The sequence below is a fragment of the Cuculus canorus genome, chromosome 7 (assembly GCF_017976375.1).
Source record: "Cuculus canorus isolate bCucCan1 chromosome 7, bCucCan1.pri, whole genome shotgun sequence".
Taxonomy (NCBI): Eukaryota; Metazoa; Chordata; class Aves; order Cuculiformes; family Cuculidae; genus Cuculus; species Cuculus canorus.
Genome location: NC_071407.1, coordinates 17,602,847 through 17,620,375, shown reverse-complemented (window position 1 = coordinate 17,620,375; position 17,529 = coordinate 17,602,847). Strand labels below are relative to the sequence as shown.

At 41.1% G+C, this 17,529-nt stretch overlaps 1 long non-coding RNA gene across 7 annotated transcripts in view; it reads left to right on the top strand.

The window, feature by feature from the left end:
- The window catches only part of LOC128852738 (uncharacterized), a 28,686-nt gene extending 11,457 nt beyond the window's left edge, over positions 1–17,229 (top strand). For 2 of the 7 annotated variants that reach the window (XR_008450772.1, XR_008450766.1), the window contains 5 exons: positions 1,549–1,679; positions 3,268–3,329; positions 3,990–4,177; positions 5,475–5,534; positions 16,405–17,229. This is a non-coding gene — a long non-coding RNA (uncharacterized LOC128852738). Of the gene's footprint in view, positions 1–1,548; positions 1,680–3,267; positions 3,330–3,989; positions 4,178–5,474; positions 5,535–12,154; positions 12,638–16,404 lie in introns of those variants that run through there. The other 5 variants (XR_008450769.1, XR_008450768.1, XR_008450767.1 and 2 more) reach the window with 5 other exon arrangements.
- Positions 17,230–17,529: the final 300 nt, after the last annotated feature.

Here is a 17,529-nt window from a genome sequence, read left to right as displayed (position 1 = left end):
CCTGTACTTGGTATTGATGAGGCCACACCTTGAGTCCTGTGTTCAGTTTTGGGCTCCTCACTATGAGGCAGACATTGCTCTGGAGCACGTCCAGAGAAGGGCGATGAAGCTGGTGAAGGGTCTGGAGCACAAGTCTTATGAGGAATGGCTGAGGGAATGGGATTGCGTAGCAAGGAGGCTGAGGGGACACTTTATCGCGCTCTACAACCCCCTGAAAGTAGGTTGTGGTGAGGCGGATGTTGGTCTCTTCTCCTAAGTAACAAGCCATAGGATGAGAGGAAATGGATTCAAGTTGTGCTGGGGGAGGCTTAGGCTAGGTAAAATTTTCCTTAGGCTAGGAAAAATTTCTTCTTGTGCTCCATTTTCTTTTTAAAATGTATTTTTATTTCTTCAAAGACATATTTATGGAGTTATAAAAAATACATCAGCTGGTGTCCTTACTGTAGGTTTTTCCTACATGATGACAATGCTATGCAAAAAAATACATTTTGTATTTTTTTCAGTTTTATGAGGCCATTTTTTTTGTGATGAAAATCATCAGATAAAAGATGCACCAAGATACTGAAGTTCATTGGAACGTGGGCTTCATTCAGCAATGTTCTTTTGTAACGTATAGGAATATACTTTATGCAGAATAGACCACTAATAAAAAGAGCATTATTAGAAAGAATCTAATATAAACACATTACAGCTTAGACCAGAGATTTTACTGAATTAGTTCCTAGTCGAATAAAGTGATGGTGTTTAGAATAATGTCTAATTTGATTTCAACATCAGCATTGATGGATTATCCACCATAGTACTTGACAAATTGCTCCAGCAAATCAGATGGTCAAAACTTTGCAGTTTATTTAAATCATTTAGCATCCGCTCATAGTTGTTCAATCTTGTCACATGGGTAAATTTCTGGTCCTCCTATTCTCATATTTGCTGTCTCCAAGTGGGTACTGAAAACTTCTCTCAGAATCGCAGAGAGGTGGATGTTATCAGAGACCTCTGGACATCATTTTGTACCAGTTCCCCACTCAAAGCAGGGCCACCTAGAGCAGGTTGTCCAGTGTTCTCTCCTGTCAGGCTTTGAATATCTCCAAGAGTGGAGACTCCGAAACAACTCTGAGCAACTTGGCCCAATGTTCAAGCAGACAATTTTTTTCTTATGTTTTAGCGGAATTTCCTGTGATTCAGGCTTTGCCCATTGCCTCTTGCCCTGTCACAGCTGTGTCACCACAGAGAAAAGCCTGTCTCGTTTTTCTTTATTCCTAGCCGTGACCATTTGGTATTTATAAACACTGATAGGATGTTCAATTAATTACTCCCTGTGATCTCAAAATCTTGTTTAGAATCAATTTCTTCCCCCTAGAGAGACTACCACCTGGCTTCTTCCATCTTGGACAAATTAATTTCCATTTGCAGATGTACATTAATCATTCAGCTTGTCAGCTCATGCAGATTGAATGGTAGCAGTGGACTGGCTGCTTTCCAGGTTGCCAGCTCTCTGTCTTCATAGTAAGTTGTCATACATTAACTTAATTTTTTCCTATGTTTGAGATTTGCTGAAGTGGAGGACCACAATGAACATGCTCTTGCTCTGAAGTCCATGTTCCTACACAGCGTAACAGGGGAGGAGAGTGAGGAGGGAAAGAGGCAGAGGAAGGAAGAACACTGGATGACGTGACTTGGTGAGGGATTTGGAAGGTCATAATAATCTGCAGTTTTTTATTGCTCTCATTTGGTATTTCTGTACTAAAAGTAGATATTTACTTGCAAGATCTGACAAAGGTATGGTTACTACTTGTATTAATTCAGCTTTATTATTCAAAAAAGAGATTAAGAAATTAATTGACAACCTACCCACAGTTGAACTTTATGTTCATGCAGTGCATGAACAAGAATAGTCTATTTTATAGACTTGCTCAAGATCCACAGGTCTATAGATCTTGACTAGGCAGAGAGGTGACTCAAGGCAATCCTGCTAGAAGATGCTGTAGTCATGGCTCACAAAAGCCCACTAAAGTCACGAACAAAACGTATGAGTCACTTCAGTGGGAGATCTGTGCCCTTCATCCATCACTGGACTTTTATCTGGCTGCTTTCCTGTTTGAACTTGAAAAGGGCCTCATCTCCCAGGAAAACTGTGAGCTGCTTATACGCAACCTTAGGTTGTTGAACTCAGCATGAACCCTATTTATTTTTACTTCTGTAGAGAGGACACAAATTATCCCTCTGACACCAGATCTGAGTAAGTAGATGCACTCCACGTGCTCACATTCTTTCTGTTGCAGAAGGCAGCAGCAGACTCCAGTGCTTCCTCTCAGTACGCTGTTCCTATATATATTGCTCTGTGGTAGGGATATGCTTACATGGTCATGTGGGAAAAGGATCATGTAGCTTGAGAAAAAGTGTGTAGGAGTGAATCATTCTCAAACAGATAGAAGAAAGCCCCCAGGAGTTCACAGTTGAGTAAAGCTTGCAGATCTGAAAAAAAAATGCAGGAGTTGCATGTGATCTCTTATGCAACCTGCAGTAAAACCAAAAAAAATATTGGTGACAAAATTGCCCAATACTTTGATTCAAACATAAATAAAAGGCAGAATTTACAGATAGGAGTCACCCTCACACGTACATATGGGACTGGTGCTCTTTCCAGCCCTTCTTCAAAACTTGAGTGAGACAGATACGTGTTCCACAAGTGCAGGGGCTTCATTTTTCCTGTGTTTCCTTCATGTCAAGGAGCACCCACTGGCAGCTGGGGAGCCTGCTCACTGGAATTTGGGCTGGTGTGGTATGGCTGGCATCTTGGTTTTAATTTCACAGCAGATTCTGAAGGGAAGGAATGAGCTAATTCTTCCTGTCCCAGCAGGAAGCAGCAGTGTGAGATTTAGTTCTGTGATGGTCACTACATCTCTAGCGAATGTGGGAACTAAAATCTTTTTGGATGTCATTATAAAGCCTAAGAGAAAGTGCTGCAATGCTGCTTGTTTAGTTAGCTGTCAGGAAGGCCCTTACTGACAGATGAGAAGTACTTCAATTAGAAACTCGGCTTAGCAAGGATCGAGTTCTACTCCTATCCCTGCGTAGGACAATCCTAAAATTTACACTACATGTCTGAGTGTATTGTCCAAATGCTTCTTGAATATTGCTAGGCTTGGTACTATGACTGCATCCCTGGGGAGCCTCTTTAAGTGCTCCACCACCCTCTGACTGAAGAACCTTTTCCTAATATACAGCCTAAGCCTCACCGGGCACATGTTACTGCCATTCCTGCAGGTCCTATCGTTGGTCACCAGAGAGAAGAGATCAGCAAGCTGAGCAGCAGCGCGGTTGCAACAGTAAGTCTTGACAGGGCTTACTCATAAGCAAAGAAAGAGAAACACTGGAAATGCAGCTTGTGGCAAAAGAAGAGATGCAGGAGATCAGAGGGGAATGAGATGAATATGATCAGAAATACTTGAAAATTGTACAGATGTTATTAAAGGAGGAAAACCTTTAAAAAGGAAGGCAAGGAAGGGGAAAGGCAGCATGAAGAACTCAGCAAATTAGCAATAGGTGGACTGAGTTAGCTGTGTACATACAGCATCTACCAGAGGAGGAAGCAGAATGCAATGCTCTTTCTGGCCAGAGTCAATCCAGCATAGTATTGCACCAGCACACATGGATAAAAAAAATCTGGATTAGATCCAGTAGCTGCGAATAGAATACAAGGTGATGGGAGCACAAACTCATTTTATAGCTGAACTTGTGTAAGCTCAGCAGCTTTCTCCATATCATCTAGTAATTGCTATCTGAAGAAAATGGCCCAAGAAGAATGTCAATAACCTAAAGCATAAGTGAGTCATTTGGCTTTGGGAGAGACACTCAGTTGCTGCGATCAGACCGGGAAGCTGTGAGGTGCTTTATTTAAAGTAAATTAATTTTATTTACAATGTTTGAATGTAATCAAAGATAAATTTTTCTAATTACTCCAGCAAAGCTCACAACTAGTTTCATAGTCTTTTTGTTACAGACGGTTTGGCAAACTTTTTCCAGTTTTTCCAAACATCCTGGAACAAAATTTATTCTGCAATAATGAGAAAAGTACTAAGAAATGGACTTGTGAAAACCAACTGCATGTGTCACCACTAACATTTCAAGCAAAGTTATGATCTACAGCTACTTTTCCATTGCTAATGTGATGAAGGTAAGAATGAAAATGTCAAACATAATTTATTTTGAGGGAAAAAATTCACCAGGCTGAAAAACTAGAAAAATTTGCATGCCTAATTTTAGCAATTCTGCATTACTTTTTAAGAACCAGACACTCTGGCTGTGGCTGAATGTTAAAGCAAGGTATGTTCTTTATTGCAGCAAAATGAAACCCTAACCCAGTACCATACAGACAATGGTAGCAGCTGTTTCTTAGCATATTTGAGACAAGGCTGTCAACTTCAGCAGAAGAAACTATGATGCTTATGTTACCTGGAAACATCCTACCCACCACAGCTTGATAGGACTTATATATACTTTCAAATAATTATACTGGTTTTTATGAATGTATAGTTAATAAACAAAGATTAAAGAAGGGCCTATTTTTCAAATAGTGAACCCTCTGAGCCTGCAAATGGCATATACGCATAGGTGACATTATTGAACAGAAGAAACAGATGAAATTTAAACATAATTTTACCACACATGCTGAATTGTACAGTCTGCAAGTGCCACAAACGTGTGGCAGCAAATTCCGTATTTCTGTGTTTTCATAGATATTTATGTGTACCTTTAGATTTGTTCATAAATGTATGTAAGCTGTTGCTGTCAGAGTATTTGGAGTATGTTTTTACCAAGGCATTTAAAAACAGACTAGAAAGTAAACAAAACTGCAGTGCTTTTAAATATTCTGACCTGAGCAGTCATTAAGGACAGACAATCATTTCAGCCAGCCTACAGCTTGCTAAACAGTGCGGACTGCTACAAAAAGAAAACTCAGAAAGGTCCAGAATTGCACAAAGCAGCAATGTGTTAAAGCAGAGGGAGATACAAAATTAACTCCATATTTCAAAATCCTTCAGGGAAAACCTGTGTCCCTCTTGTCCCTGTTAACAGAGCTGCTACTGTTTCTTTTGCAATGTAGTCGTGAAAAACCTGAGAAGTATAGTTATCTCCAGCTGGAAGGAAAGGGCTTGTGTCAAGGGAATGTTTGCTGGAATATATTCTGTGGACATATTACATGGAAACTTTTAATTCTGAGGGAAATTGAATAGCTGCTTTCTTTTCTCCCCCTAATGGTGATGCCAGGACCCTGGAGTGCCAGAACTGAGAATGTCCAGGGGAAATCCCTACAATTGCAGCTGCAGTAGCACCAACCCTGCCAGCACTCCCCTTGATGTTAAACCCAGTTCGAAATGCCAGTAAGAGCTATCTCAGGACAGTCCAGTTTTAACCATTGCATCACAGAATGATGAATTTTCAGATTTTTTTAATTATCTTTTTTTAAACAGGCAGTTATGGAGCTCATCACTCAGCCTAAGGAGGGTTTCAGGCAGGAAAACTGTTTCCACGTAAGTTTATTATTTAGTTTATTTGTCTATATTTTCATACACAGCTATGCTATAACAGAGCCTCTTTAACCAGAATATGTCATGTGGAAGTTTATTGTTTCTCGAAGCATCTTGGAGTGCTTACCATACCCAAGATCAAGTCTTTCCAGTTATGGTTGAATGCAAATAGTCTGTGCTCAAGGAATAGGCTTAGCATTAAATGAGAACAGCCCTCTATTGATTAGCCAGCATTGTAGTACTGTTTACAGTGAGTTTCTATGTTGCCTCTGTTTCTCTCTTAAAAAACAAAACTCCATATTAACCACAGAAAAATGTCATGAGCTATACTAAACAAAAGCATGCTTTAGAAAAATCACTAATTTTAGAATGATCATAAATATTTATGCTATAAATAGCACCTTAGAGACTACATTCTGTTTATATAAATCCCTCTTAATTTAGAAAATGTTGGTTTGGTAGACTGAGACAGCCATATCTGCTATACGGTCTCCCATGACCAAAGTTCCCCCATTCGCACAGCATTCATCTTTTGTTTCTGATTAAAGCTACTCATAAGAGTTGCCTGCCGTATGGTTTTTTACAAATGTCTATTCATCCTGAGTTTGTTTTTGTGCAGACATTATAGCTGCAAGTACACAAACAGGTCCTTTCAGCCCTGTTCCCACTCATGCAAAGGGTTTCCGCACAAGAGCACAAGTCCAGCAGTGGGCATAGGGCTTCATGCTGCAAGCCAGTGGCAACAGGGACCAGGTGCAGTTGTATGGTTAGCACACTGAGCTCCCATCCTCCTGAGCTGCTGCTGCAATATAAACTAAACTATTTATTTACAGCAGTAAAAAAGTATTTGAACAACACATGGTTTGAAAGCACTTTTGTAACTCAGACTGTTGGTCTGGGATTATCCCAACCTGGACTGCTGAAAACTGAACCCAACAAAAAACAGGTCTGTTTTGCAGCTGCGTGAGTGTCCTGCTCTGGTCGCCATCTGCTCACATGGGCCAGAGAAACAGGAAGAAACATAGAGGTAAAGGAGGAGGGCAATGAAAATCTTTTGGTGTCACCTAGCAATTGGATTGACTTAGAGTTGTTGGGAAACCATTGTACTAGAAGTGATTGCTCTAAATTTTATTTTAAATTTGACCTTGGTCTCTGTCCATGTAAGTCTCGTTTTCTGCCTAGAACAGACAATTACCTCTGGAAATACCTCAGCTATCTACAGGTTGTAATTGCAGTTGGAGGCTATTTTTAGATGTTCTGAAACAAAAAAGATATAATTAAATGTTAGTTCTGTATACAGGCTGTATAAACAAGAAAGCCATGCCGTTGAAAATCCCTCTATTTCATTTGCAGATTGCAATTGTTTGTGCAGCAGTGTTGCCCACATAAAATCATTTTTTATTATCGTAGAATAGAGCCTCTGACTAGCTTTTTCTAATCACAAAGAGGGGTTACCCTGTTCCCTTCTCTGTGGGCAGGTTCTAAGCTGGGGTATGGGAAATAAGGGAGCAGCCAAGTTTCAAAATCTGCACCCAAGCCACTAGCAATAATGGCACTGTATTCCCGAGTCATAATGAGGCCACATTCCCCAAAATAAAAGTATTATTTATATGACATTTCCTATCCTGCAGCAGAAAATGGGAACCAAGTTGACCAAAACCTTTGCTAATGAGAAGTTATTTGCCAAGTTGCTATGTTGCAATAAGGCAGCATAGTGTTTTATACACTTGCGTTACTGTACTTTTTTCCCAAGTTTGAACCCAGTTTGCTGAAACAAAAGTAATTTCATATGAAAAGTGAAGACATGACATGAGGAACAGCAGCTGAGGGCTCTGGGTGCACAAATGCCAATTCTGCATCTCATTTTAGTGACAGATTGTAGGAAAGGGCAACTCTTCTAGAAGTATCTTCAAGTTTGTGTGGTGGGGTCAAAGTGCAACTGAGCTGCAGTAAGATCTGCATTTTCTCTCTTATATCCTGATGTTCTGATATCCAGATGATGTTGATCTGCCCTTGGTCATGTTCTGTGCCTTAGTATTATAGCAGTTCAACAACACTCTTAGCAAATTTACTTAGTTAACCCAAATAAAGCCAAACTCCCAAGAACACATTGGGTTTGGTGGTTTGCTGAATCTGTGTTTTTATCAGGATGTTTATTTTGGTGTTTTGCCCATCTGCAAGACCTCTCTTATTACTTTTTAACTTTATTGCTCATTTGTTGCTCCTCTGCATATAAATCAATGATGGTATCACGTAGTTTTGACTGCAACTTTTTCTAAATATATCTAGTTTACATGGTATAAATTCAAGTCACTGGGTGGAATAATTAATTCTTCAGAGAATTACCTGGAGAGATGCTTCTCAAGAAACAATGAGGCTAGCTCAGGGTCCTATACCAGTACTTCCCTAAATGTTCCTGTCTCACTGGCTCTTTCTTGATTTTCTCTAGAGAGAAGGAATGGTTCTTATAGCATAGCACTCAGCCTTCACATGAATTCGCTCTCTTATTACAAGCAAAAAAAAACAGAATGTGAAAAAAAGGGCATCTGTTGTTCAAAGCATAGAGGGGTGGGCTTGTGTGCTTAGAGATACCCTTTATTCCTCTCTTGTGAGACCTCATCTGGGATACTGTGTCCAGTTCTGGAATCCTCAACATAAGAAGGATATGGAACTGTTGGAATGGGTCCAAAGGAGGGCTACAAAGCTGATCGGAGGGTGGGAGCACGTTTCATATGAGGACAGGCTGAGAGAGTTGGGCTTATTCAGCCTGGAGAAGAGCAGGCTCAAAGGAGATCTTATAGCGACGTTCCAGTACCTGAAAGGGGCCTACAGGAAAGCTGGAGAGGGGATATTCATAAAGGCTTGTGGGGATAGGACCAGGGAGAGCAGATATAAACTGGAGAGGGGCAGATTTACTGGACATTAGGAAGAATTTCTTCACCATGAGAGTGGTGAGATACCGGAACAGGTTGCCAAGGGAAGTTGTGGCTGCCCCATCCCTGGAGGTGTTCAAGGCCAGGTTGGATGGGGCCTTGTGCAGCCTGATTTAGTGGGATGTCCCTGCCCACGGCAGGGGGGTTGGAACTAGATGATCTTTAAGGTCCCTTCCAACCCAAACTATTCTATGATTCTACAATTCCATGATTCTATGAAATCGAGTTGTTGTATTTGGCATAAAAGAGTACCTTCTGGCAGCAGGAATGTGAGCTTAGGGATAAGCTCCGACATGGGCATGTGGAATGCTTCTCCTAATGGAAATCAAACCCAGGTTTTAATGCAGTTGCAGCAAGGAAAATCTCCCACTGAGCAGGGCCGTTGGGCTGGGGATAGGGAAGGATGCCTGCCACTGAAACATTTTTTGAAAGGCTTGTTTAGTCTTAGAGATATGATACGATACGTGTTCGGTTCTGGGTCCCTCACCACAAGAAGGATGTTGAGGCTCTGGAGCGTGTCCAGAGAAGAGCAACGAAGCTGGTGAGGGGGCTGGAGAACAAGTCTTACAAGGAGTGGCTGAGAGAGCTGGGGTTTAGCCTGGAGAAGAGGAGGCTGAGGGGAGACCTTATTGCTCTCTACAACTACCTGAAAGGAGGTTATGGAGAGGAGGGAACTGGCCTCTTCTCCCGAGTGACAGGGGACAGGACAAGGGGGAATGGCCTCAAGCTCTGCCAAGGAAGGTTCAGACTGGACATCAGGAAAAAAATCTTCACGGAAAGGGTCATTTGGCACAGGCAGAGGCTGCCCAGGGAGGGGGTGGAGTCACCTTCCCTGGAGATGTTTAAAGGATCGGTGGATGAGGTGCTGAGGGGCGTGGTTTAGGGAGTGTTAGGAATAGTTGGACTCAATGATCCAGAGGGTCCAGTCCTTTTCAAGCTAGTGATTCTATGATTCTATGATACCATACGGTACAACCACTAGATCCCTCATACTCTCAATTCTCCAAAGATTTAAGGCTAGAAATGCATCTGTCTTCTGAGCCTGCAAAAAGTTAAAATTGTGGTTCCTTCTCATGCTCTTTGTGCTTTCAAACCCACAACCTGACCTTGTGTATTTTGGGGACTCAGTAGCTTTTGTGCTATAAAAGATTCTGGCAGATGATCCACATACCCCTTCCCTCCTCTGTTGACGAAGCCTTATATAGCCACAGTGCCCAGTAGTCTGCCCATGCATAAGGCTGAGACTCGGGCTGACCTCGGCAAAAGGTCTGGATGACAAACTCTGGATGGTCAGAAATGTGGCCATAGTGCTCTCTGCACTGACTCCACATAACTTCGGAATATCCCAGTGTGCAGCTCAAAGCTGTAGTTCATGAGAGCAGCTCCTTTCCTCATTGTGCTCTTACACCAGGGGCAGATGGAGAAGCTGGCATACTTTTAGCTCCCTTCAGCCTCCCTGAAAATCTCTGGGAAGCAATCATTCTGGAGAACAGCCCTTTGCACAAGATATACTGCTTATTTATCCATGATAAGGATGAGGTAGGATAACCTAGATAAAGGAAAAGACTGATGACATGAAGTACCTGTAAATGAGGCTACAGGAACATACTGTGTTCACCTTTGCCATCAGCTCTCTAAAGAGAAAAGGAAGAGCTTTAACTAAAAGTAGGCAAATCCGTGTCTGAGGTGAGCATAAAACATTTTCTGTTATGAGCTCCAGACTAGAAGCATCAGCTGAAGTCACAGTCTGATTAATCCACATCTTGCGTAAGTGTATGTATCTATCAGATGATGTCCTTTTTTTTTTTAATTAAAAAGAAAACCCTGTTCATTGAGAATGAAACTGGTACATTGTTTAACATAGGATTTGTTGTGGGATCTTCTTGGAAATGTGGTGGTTGTATCTTTATGGCACTGTCTGGTAAAGTGAACTTATGGATACATATTTTGCAACATCAGTGTCACCAAAATTAGAATGACACGTGACTATGCTTTATTTCTTATTAGGGAAAATATTTTGTGGCATCTCAGTATTTATCAGTAGAGCTTTGACAAATGTTTCGGTGTTGACTGTATTTCTATCCATTAAGCATGTTAAATGCTTGATATATATATACATATTTGGGGAAAAAATGTATTTTTTCACATTGCAAAACTATTTAAGTACTCTGCAAAACCATGTAAAGAAGTTAGTTGTGTTTTTATTCTGGAAAATGCAAATACTCTATACATCCAAGCGGGATTCTGCCATTTTCTTCGTGAAAAACAGTTCCGTATGTGTACATAAAAGTTATCCATGAATCCTCTTTATCTCTTTAGCTGCTACTTCATGTATTATCAGGGCATATGATAATCTTATTACACATCCACCTTTCTTTTGAAAGTGAAGGGAGTACCAGAGGACCACTGAAATCCAGTGGAAACTTCATTGAACCAAGGTCCAGATCCAGAAAGGAACTTTGGCACCTAAGTCCTTCTGCTCCCCTAACTCCATTTATCTGCTGCTTAAGCCCACAGGCAAATACGTGTGTAGCAGCTTCAGTTCTCATTGTTAGTGTTTCCCAGTTGCTGTGTACCAGGCATAATTATAAGTAAGTAAAATGTAAAATCAATTACTGAGAGGAGCAAGACTGGACACACACTTAAATACTTAACTTGAATGGTTTCCATAACCAGGTAGTTTTTATGGAAATATTATTGAAATGCCTTGTTTCCTCTTAGGAGGAGGGCAAGCAGCCTCAGTTCTAAACTTAGGGAAATGTTGTTGCATGATCAAGACCCAGCTACAGGTTTAGGAGCCTTCATATTTGCTCTCAGATATGACTACCCCGCGTGGCCACAGCACTCTCATTCCACTCGCATCTTCCCCTGTTTGGCATTCAGATGGTCTTTTCTGCTTACATTGAAAATCCAGCACTTTCATTCTGATGTGCCTTCAAAATATCGTCAGTCTTAAATAAAATATTTGCAGAATGTAACATCTTTATACTAAGTAAACAAATAATGAAATGTGATTTTGTAAAATTAGAACACCCATAAAAATACTGCCTTCATTAGCTGCTGCAAATGCTGTTCAGGATAATACTCAAAACATATTTAGGAGATAAGGAAAGATTATCCACTTGGCCTTATAAAGCACTGAGAGGACAGCATGTCATTGCTGTAAAATACTTATAGGCAAAATATGTTAAGCACTGCATCCTTAAGCCATAAACTGGGAGTTTGTTCGTCTCTTGCTGACCTTTTATCAATTTGTCTTGTATAAAATATCACATCATTAGTAGGCTTTGTTTGGACAGGTAGACCAGAAGGGGAAGGTCTCAACAGACAGGGTCAGTGTGCTGGCAGGGTTATAAAGGAAGTCTGCAGACTTACACGTCCTGCAGAAAAGTCTGCTCTGTGCAGTTCAGTCCAGTGATGGTTCCCTCAGCCTCACAAATAGCTGCCCCCAGCCACACTGTTTAAACAAGAAATTAAAAATAGTTAAATTTTGCAAGAAATGCCTTTGACCTTAGTTTACATTGCTAATTACTGTAATTCATAACAAACATTACTCAAACCAAGCTCACAATTAACTGCTGGTTCCTTTTATGATATTGGTATCCAGTGTTGTTTTGCTCTTATTTTAATGTATGCTGCAATGTAACCCCACGGTGGCTTCATTATAGAAATCCAATCTTTTTTGTTCAGACAGTAGATTTTAACTCTGCAGTTAGACTGACATCAGTATGGCACATCTCTGCAATACCTGATTGGCCATCTGCCTCCAGCTCCATCAGTGCAAATAATAAGCCAGAAACGCATGAGAACTGGCAGTGATTAAAAAGGCAGAACAACTGGAGAATAAGGTTTAATTGCTAGTGCTTCAATTGTACCGGGATAACGCTATGAACACTGACTCATCAGAATAAACTGATTTGTAACTACAGTGCTGTGTTTTGGGAGAATTGAGAGAAGAACATTTGACAGGGTAGACAAATGTGAAATTGCTTATAATGCTTAGGCGCAACCTCTGCCATTCCATACTGCTTTAATTTCCAGTCTGGAAGTTTAATGGGACAGCGTATTTCAAGATGCTACAGAAAGGTTTCAGGATCTATCTATTACACGACCACTTATGATCATGATGACTCAAGTGTGATGACTTCCAATGTGATATTGCTAATAAAGTGTTCTGCTGAATCACTTTCAACTCCTTCACCCCTGTCTTTTCCTGAAGACAAAGTGTAATTACTGCTGACTCATAGTAGTACTTACAGCCTGTGAATTCCAGGCAGTGCATAAGGTGAGAATAGCTCTGCTGCAAGTTTGGGAATTGGGGATGTATGGGAGAAAAAACTGCACAGAGGCCAAGAAGGGAGGTGAGCATGATGGCAGAATTACTGTGTCACCTGACAAATAAAACCAAGGGACTATCCAAAAGAAAACTGTTTACAGCCTGTTCAGAGCAGGGCAGGAAATCAAAAATAGCTCCTTCTACTCCAGAAGGTAGGCTTTGCACTAAGAATATATTTGCTAACTGTGTCTAAATATTCAGCAGGCCTGCAAAAACATGAAAAAGTGTGGAATGGTTTAGATCAGCCACACCTTCACACCTCCATCTTCCACTCCACTTCTTGTTAAATGAAATTCATATTTGATTTGTATCTCTGGTCTTTGCTGAATGAAAGGAATGAAAGCCCTGTGAAAATAGCGAGGGATAAAAATATATGTGTTTCTCAGTTATGTTTCCAAATCAGTGAAATTAGCTGGAGGCTCTCAGCACTCATCACCCCATCACTGGTCCATCTGTCAAATGTAGGAGTAAACTAGATGTTTAAGAGGAAGCAGATACTGGCAGTACAACTATCTCAGTGTCTCCTTAGAGCAGAGGAGTGCTTCCTTAAGCAGCACTGAGCTGCAGCCCATCCCTTGCTGACCCGGCCTGTGTTTGGAACTGGCTGGACTCTGCTTGGCAGCCAGTGTGGGAAGCAAGGAGCTACAGTAAGCATTAAGGACCGGATGGTGGAAAATATCCAAGGACTTCAGTCAACATTCTGTCGTTTTTCACTTTTGTGCTGCTTGCCTGTTTGAGAGGCAGTCACACACGTCTCAAATTCATTGAAGGATGGAGACAATTTGCACCATTATGTGAAGGGAACTCCACTCTGTCCAGGGAAACCATGTGGGTTCATGGTGTTGAAAAGGAATGCCCTTTGGAGAACAAACGATGCTTGAACATAATGAGCCAAAATCATTCCAGCAGGACTGGCATTAGTTCAATTGGAATTTCCCTCCAGACACTTCTCCATCACCAGCAATGTCAGACCGAATCTGTTGTGTAGTCACAGAACCAGCAAACTCATAGTAACATCAAAGATTAGTTGCAGGAGGCCAGAATACAAAATCAATTTGAAAAAATACATTGCAAACCACAGTGCAGAATTTCATCTGTAAAGGTGCACAAATAAACCCTTAAATTACTGCAGGGGGTCCCATGCTGTTCTGCGCAAACTTCTGACTCAGAGGCAAGAAGTTGTTCTGACAAATACTGAAACCATGGTTGAAAACAAATCCCACCATAGTCTCAAGATTATTTTAAACCTGTGGCAAATGTCCCTTTGGCACCTAAACCACTGATTATATAGCGCAGTGAAATTCATAGGCACATAACCTGTGGTTACACTGTGGAACAGTGTAAAAGTAAAGGGAAATTATTAGAAAATTATTCTGATTTCTAGTCTTGCTGGAGTGGTGGTAACACAGCTGTTTGAGAAGACCCTTCAAAATGTTATGAAAGACCATTTTTATAAGTACTGCTTTAACAGCTATGCCTTGAGGGTTTAAAAAATAGTCAGTAAACAAGACAAATTGGAAAACAGGTAGAATGGTGTCTGGCAAATGTCCATAGGCCACTTCAGAATGTAAATGCTAGAGTTGCTAATAATGTTCCATTAAGAATGGAGAAAATGCTCTTCCCATTCTCTGTATTGTTTTTTAATAAAAGATGTTTAGTTTTGCACATCAGGACCATCCAGTGAAAAATCAGGTTTTTTACTATCTTTTGTCAAATGACTCCAATCGCTAACAACTGCAGATAGAAATTAAGCTATAACCCAGCTCTGTTCCTGGCCAAAGCACTATAGACAAAAACAGCCTCCTCTTGTCTCCTGAAATAACACTTCAACAGGTTTCCATGCCAGAGAACATACAGCAATGACTATTTGACAGAGCTTTTACCCACGGCTTCCCTCTCCTCTGGTTACTTCTGTAGCTCCAGAGGGACTTTTGCCTCCCTCCCTCTGGGCTGCCCCACTATGGGCTGTCCTCACCTTTCTTCCTGCACTGCAATATCACCCCTTGGGCCCTTCGGGTTCTATACGCAGGCCAAGAACTATTTTCTTTGTTGCTAATCAAATGTGCCTCACATTTTTAATGTGCCTCACATTTTTAATTCCGCACGTCAGCAAAGCCAGGCATTAAATCCCAGAGCTAAGAATACTTCGAAAAAGCTCCCAAGAGGAATAAGCAAGAACCGGAGTGGCTAATATAATCCTTATGGAAAAGGGGGAGTGAGGGAGAGAGGATGGTATTTTGCATTTGGAATCAGGCTGCTCTTGCTGCCCTAACATGATAATTCATTATAACTATAGGTGTCTGTCTAATTATTCCTTGTAAAGGCACTGCTGCCATATGTTCACTAGTGGCTGAGGAAGGCGTTCGTACATACTTGTGAACTGTGGGTCCTGAAGGGTAAAATCTTGCCTTCTCTAGGGAGCTCTCAGCCCACAGAAGGTAACTATTATTTAAAATGACTGCACAGGCCTCTCCCCATCATTGCCACGCTGACAGAAAGTAATTCCCATATTACCACAAGAGACAAGAAAGACTACAACTGCCAGGGCGAATGGATTCACACCATCATGACCCCAAACTCACCTCAGATGTATGCCCTGGGCAATCTCCCAGAGCCAGCAGGAGTAAGATGTGAGTTCTAATAACTATCTAGCAAGATGTGATCTCAAAAACAGACTGCTTCTTTTCCTTCTCCGAATAATGGTTGAATCTTGAGGAGGAGAAATCCAGCACAACCTCCACTGTCAGCTGCTTGAGGCTATCACTACATGACACCCTAACCCACTCTTTCCCAGACCATACACTTGTAGCATTTGTATAATATTTTATACTTAAAAAGTAGTGTATTTTTCACTGACAGAATAAAATGCAATGTTATTTATATAACATTATTATGTAATATTATTCTTAAGAATAAGAACATAATATTTAACATTAAATTTTTCCACTGAAAGCATCAAAATACTATGTTTTTCTAATTACTGGCTAGAACGAATATCAGAGTTGATTTCTTCAGTATTCGACTGCTCACGGATTTTGAAATAGAGGAGCAGAGACTTCACTCATACTCATCACAAGAGTGTATCGCCCCATCCCTCTCTCTTCAGCTGAGAAGAAATACCTCATACCCCCACTGTTTCTCTGTTACTGTAACAAAGTCTACGCTGCATTCAGCACAGGCCCAGATATTTCTTCAGTGATGCCTTGGCCTTATGCTATTGTCTGAGCCAATTTAAAAAGTTGGGAAACTGATCCCAGTACAACTAGGCTTATGAAATGCTCCTTTTGTTTTTCTCCTGCATGGTAAAGGTTTGATTTGGAGGAGGATGAATGTCATTCAGTTATTTAGCAAATAACCACAATGTGCCATACAATCAGCATCTGCTGCTCTCATTTTCTCAGCTGCTGCTAATGCAGCACTCAGCACTAAGCCATCACTCCCAGGCTGACATCAGGCCTGCAAAAGATTTACTTGAGCAGTAACACCTAGCCCTGAAGCATCCTTTCTTTCCTGTTGGTGGAGGTGGTTTTTGGTTCTTGTCTGGGGGTCCTTTGAGTGGTCCTCACTCTTCCTGTCTTATTTGCTGGAGTTTCCTTTCCACCAGCAGGCTGTTCCTATGTACTGGGATTTTTATACTGCTCTGGTGTCCTTCCTGAACAAAGAGAATGACAGACCTCCGAAAGTGATATCATCCAGCAATTCAGATACCCATGGTCTTTCAGAAGATTATGCAAGGTAAGAAAAGGAAGATCTTCTAGCCTGATAGAAAAGTGAAGCTGGAGAGAATGACTTGGAAGTTAACATTTCCTGACTTCCCAATGCAGACCAAAGGGCAAATGCTTTTGGTGGTGCAGCTGCTGAGGTGACGATTACAGACAGAGACCATGGGCTGGTCTTGACTGTGTACCTTTGAAGGCAAAAAGGAGCGTAGGTCTCTTCCAAGGGAGGAATGAAGTGGAGCAGAAAATGTTAGAAGCACTTTCGTCACTCACTTTTGTTAGATGGAGAGTTTGAAGCCTATCAATATTTGATGTACAATTGCCACCTGAACACAAAATCATCTTTAACTGTTCCCATCCAGCTCTGCAGCTCCTGTGTGTTCCTGCACCCTATCTGTCTGTGGCCTGAGCTTGTTATGGGTAGAGGAGGGGACACTAGTGATGGCTGTGGCTGTACTCTGAGTCAATGGATGGATCTGTTTTCCTGGGGTCATTGCTATGGTGCTCAGAGCCAAGCCAGAGAGCTCTGCGCTGTTCCATAATATTCTTGACTTAACCTGATGGACCTGTAGTATTTAACTACCTTTAAATTGAGGAGTAGAACTGGGGATTTTGCTTGATTGTTTTTTTTGTTCCTTTGGTGTGTTGTAGTTCTGTTTCAGGGTGTTGCTTTTTTAAAACTATATAAATTCTATTGGTTAAATCAAGGTAGCTGGATGCTTTCAGAACCTGTCTGTCTCCTGGTTAGATATTGAACTAACTCCAGGCATGGGAAACTGGAGGGAGATTGTGAGTGCAACAGCAGGAGACAGAAGTAAAGCATTGCAAAGAAAAGCCTTTAAAAAAAAAACCAGAAAAACACAAAAGCATGCTCACACACAAAACCACCTCACTGTGAGCTTTGCCTGATTTCAGTTAATAATACTTGCTGCATACTATGAACTCGTGTTAAAATATTTTCTCAAAGGAATACTAGTAAGACATATTCTGTCCAAAAAAAAAACAGATAT